The 4,468-nt window shown below is 57.5% G+C and overlaps 1 pseudogene; it reads left to right on the top strand.

Annotated features, from left to right (window-relative positions):
* Positions 1-292: 292 nt before the first annotated feature.
* Positions 293-3,806, top strand: LOC136333778 (Y-box-binding protein 1-like; annotated as a pseudogene).
* The last annotated feature ends 662 nt before the right edge of the window (positions 3,807-4,468 follow it).

Genomic DNA, 4,468 nt, shown 5'->3' with positions numbered 1-4,468 from the left:
CTGTCTCTCTGCCTCCCTGCTTCTCACTTTAGAAAAACACAAAAATACAAAAGAAAAAAAAAACAACAAAAACCAGGCTTAGCTTTTTAGTTTCAGTCCAGGACTCTTCATTATTGTATGAAAATAAAAGGATTTACATTTATTATATTACATTTCTAATTTTTAAAATTCTGACCTGAATGTGATTTCTAAATGGTAATGAAAACAGCATGCTCCTAGTAAGTTACACACTGACTCAGTGCTGTGTGAATACGGGTTGGACAGCCCAGAATCACGGTCTGCTCGTCCTCGAATGACCGAGAACAACCGTCCCCGAGCTCCCTGGGTGAAGGCAGTGAACATGCCCACGGGGCAGCCCAGCGACACACAGCAGGTTCCGGGAGGCCCTGTCCAAGGTGCCCCCTCCCCAGTAGCTGGGAGACCCCCTGTTCCCTTCTTGTCTATGAATAAACCACAGTGAGCTTCTTCATTGAGTCCCAGCGTTTACCAAAATCCTCAGAAACAAAAGGCGACACGGAGACGACTGGGTGCACAGTCTTAGGAGAAGCAGATGAGGACACTGAGTTTCCTTGTCCTTGGAGTTAAAGGGAAGAGAGTGGGGGATGGAGGACCCGTGAGAGAACTGTGGGCGAGAACAGAGAGAAGGACGACGGAACTAGTTCCAGGTGAATCCCGGCACCAAGAACCTCCAGGGACTCTGGGTCTGTCTCAGAACCACCCTCTGGGACTGAAGAAATGCAGAGAAACCCTTGTTCCAACACACACAAGGTTTTGGGGTCAGACCAGGAGCCTGTGGAGGAACAAGAAACAGTCTAGTTGGGGACTCCTGTTAACTCCAAGTCCAAGGAAAGAGAAATCGTGGTGAGAGATTGGGTCCCCCTGATGAGAATGGGGTCCCCAGGCCTCCTTCACAGGGCACAGCATCTGCTGTCCCCTCCCCCACCCCCCAGAGGCTGAGGGTGAGAGCCAGCTCAGGCCTGAGGCTCTTCCAGCAGGTGCCCCGGAGTCACAGCGCAAGGAAGGGGCTTCATCCCTCTGCCACCCCTCACTCAGGAAGAACAAGGCTGGAGTAGTCCTTGTTTCTCAAAACCCTCACAGAACGTAAAGGAAAGGAAGAAAGAGGATGTATTCAGCCATTAAAGGCACCTCAAACAGTGACATAAACTTCTCCATCCTGGGATCCTGTCACTGGGACTTCAGTCGGGAGCGGTGTGAAGACTAATTCAGCACTGAGTGACCCCTGCATGAGCCGAGTTCCTGGGACCTCGTGTGTCTGGCTGGGATAAGGGTCCCCCTGGGGACTCCCCCTCCCTAAGGCCGTCTTGTCTCCCCTCAGTCTGATTGCAGTGGCCTCCGGCTGTCTGGGGCATTGCTGTCCCGTGTCTGTCCCTTATGTGAGACAGGGGAGTGGTCAGGAGATGGACACACCCCGCCCCCCTCCCAGGCGTCCTGACCGTCCTTGCTCCGTAGACGCAGGAAGGTCTCGCTGCAGGAAGCGGAGCCCCAGCTCAGAGCCTGAGACGCGGCCGGCACCTGGCTCCACGCAGAACAGACCCAGGGTCAGGCTCCCGTCCGCCTGCTGCAGACGCTCAGGGACAGGGACTCTGGACCTGATGTAAACTCCAGCACGGGGACAGTGAGGGGCACAGGCCTCGGACAGGGAGTGCGTTTAGAAAGGGCCCCGCGTTCTGGACTTAGGCTGTGACCTCACACAGCGCGTCCTGGCTCCGGCCCGTCCTGGCAGATGGACATTTATTCCAGGGTCTCATCCCGGTGGGGATGCGCCTCTCCGTGCTGGACGCCTGGCGGTGGGAGCAGGAGGGCGAATATAGGCGCCCGTGTGCACGGTGTGTGTTCTGGTTTCTCGTCTGAAAATCCCAGGGTTGCCTTGCTCCCCGACCCGGAGTAGGCACCCCCTCCCGCACACAAACACTCCCCTACTTCTTCCCCCCGTGGATCTCCCACGGCACCGGACAACCCCACATCCCTGAGACCCTGGAGGGCTGGAGTTAATTCTTCTCCACAGGAAGCTCTCCCACGCGGGTCTAGATGCCGGGCAAGGAAACAGGTCGCAGGTGAAACCCCTCCGCACACCCGTACCTCCTGCCTTGCGTGTGTCCTGCTCTCTGGCGCCCCCTGGCGCCCTCACCCGCACCGCCCGCTAGAGAATGTCATCAATGCACAGAAGGCCTGGTGGTCCTGGGGGCACAGAGAATGTCCTTGAGAAGTCAAGGACACTCAGCCTCCTGTGGAGCCCGCCCCGGCCTGAGCCACGTGGACGGAGGCTCCACAACAGTGGGCGGAGCAGTGAAACCCCAGGATGGGTCTCACTCGTGCTGTCCCCACCAGTGGGACACAGCTGAAGAAGGGACTGAGGTGAGGGCGCCCGCCTTTCTTCAGTGTGGGGGCAGCTGGGTGGTCACTCAGCCTCCAGCGAGGGGCAGGTGCCCGGTGTTCCTAGAGCCACCTCTGGTCCCCGCTGAGCCCACCTGCACAAACCAAACGACACGTTCAGTGTGAGCAGGACACGCTCACATTAAGGCCAATCACTGCCATCCGCAGGGACTCTTGTTAATAAGACAATCGAGTTGGTCAATAACTGGAGCGGAGGACACACCCCAGAGAGCCCTGAGTGGTCCCTCAAGTGCCGCTGGCCTCGTGGCCATCGCCCCCTGGAATAAGCTGCAGCCGCCCAGCCGGTTCATTCCCGTCACTGCGACCACAGGCAGCAAGGCCTGGATCCGACACCACTGGCCGCAGCCACCCACAGCCCTTTGGGTACAAAGCCAGGCACCAGCAGCAGCAGCAAGGAGCAGTAATGTCCCATGAGTGCACCTGCCAGAGAGGAGGGGGCAGGAAGGTCATCACAGGGAGGTTTTGGGGAAAGTGAAATGGTTCAGTGTAAAGAACGGATGTGGTCTCATCAGCAGGAATGCCACCAAGGAAGATGCATTTGCACAGCAGACTGCCCTGAAGGACAGTGACCCCGGGGAGCTCCGCCACAGGGTAGGAGATGGACAGACTGGGGAGCTCGCTGCTGGGGAAGGTAAAGGATGAGGAGACCTCACCTGTCACAACCCTCCACACACACACAGTGTTCAGCACAAGGCAGGAAATGTGCCGCAGACCGGACCCAGTACAGACGCTGTCCACGTGGCCGGGGTCCTCCGCTCCGTCACCTGCAGAATGACCAGAATGGTGGGCAGGGGAAAAGCATGAGACACCAGAGAATGGGCTGAAGGCCAGGCCCAACAGCACCGACCCTCCCGCAGGGGACGGTTCCCACCTACCCCATGCGGGCACCCGGGGGACGTGGACCACAGTACTCTGTCCCCGTGCAGGGAGGGGGGATGCAGGGCGCTGACAACCACGGGGCAGGAGAGCAGGGGGACCAGTGAGCAGAGTGGGTATCGGGGCTACGGTCATGTTTCCGCAGGGGCCCCCCTCACCACAGAGCCTGGAGAGGCCGGGGACGCCGAAGACAAGGAAAATCAAGGACAGGAGACCCAAGGTCAGCAGCCACTCCCACGTGGGTGCCGGGGCGACTTCAATGACCAACACAGACGCCCAGAAAACCCTAAACCACAAGGCGGCAGGGAGACAGAAGCAGCCCGTCCACCAGCTGAGAACTCCCTGCTCTGGGGCCGAGCAGGGCGGCTGAGTGAGTGCGGGCTGACCTTCTCTGCCTCATCGGGTCAGTCAGCAGCAAGGAGACACGGACACGGAGTCCCAGCAACAAGAAAGGAGCAGAGGATTGGAGCTGAGGACCTGAGGGCTGGCTTTGTGTCCCTCCGCCAGATAACTAGAACCACCTGCATCGTCTACGCAGCACGGGGGTTTCTTTGTTGTTGTTTTTACCTAAAGACGTCTCTTTTTGTTCATGACAAACGTGCTTTTTTTTTTCTTTTTTTCATTTTTCTGAAGCTGGAAACAGGGAGAGACAGTCAGACAGACTCCCGCATGCGCCCGACCGGGATCCACCCGGCACGCCCACCAGGGGCGACGCTCTGCCCACCAGGGGGCGATGCTCTGCCCATCCTGGGCGTCGCCATGTTGCGACCAGAGCCACTCTAGCGCCTGGGGCAGAGGCCACAGAGCCATCCCCAGCGCCCGGGCCATCTTTGCTCCAATGGAGCCTTGGCTGCGGGAGGGGAAGAGAGAGACAGAGAGGAAAGCGCGGCGGAGGGGTGGAGAAGCAAATGGGCGCTTCTCCTGTGTGCCCTGGCCGGGAATCGAACCCGGGTCCTCCGCACGCTAGGCCGACGCTCTACCGCTGAGCCAACCGGCCAGGGCCACAAACGTGCTTTTAAAAAAATAAAAAAATAAAGAGCCAGGTTTTTGTCAGTACACCTTTAAAAGTTTATAAATTGTTTCATATCTGGTCAAGCTAAGATTTTTAAGAACCTCATTTTTATTTTGTAATAAAAATATACAACTTGTTTTTATCTAGAAAGTCAACAAACTGCAA

This window comes from Saccopteryx bilineata, chromosome 1, assembly GCF_036850765.1.
Source record: "Saccopteryx bilineata isolate mSacBil1 chromosome 1, mSacBil1_pri_phased_curated, whole genome shotgun sequence".
NCBI classification, from domain to species: Eukaryota; Metazoa; Chordata; class Mammalia; order Chiroptera; family Emballonuridae; genus Saccopteryx; species Saccopteryx bilineata.
This window is presented reverse-complemented; position numbering and strand designations above follow the sequence as displayed.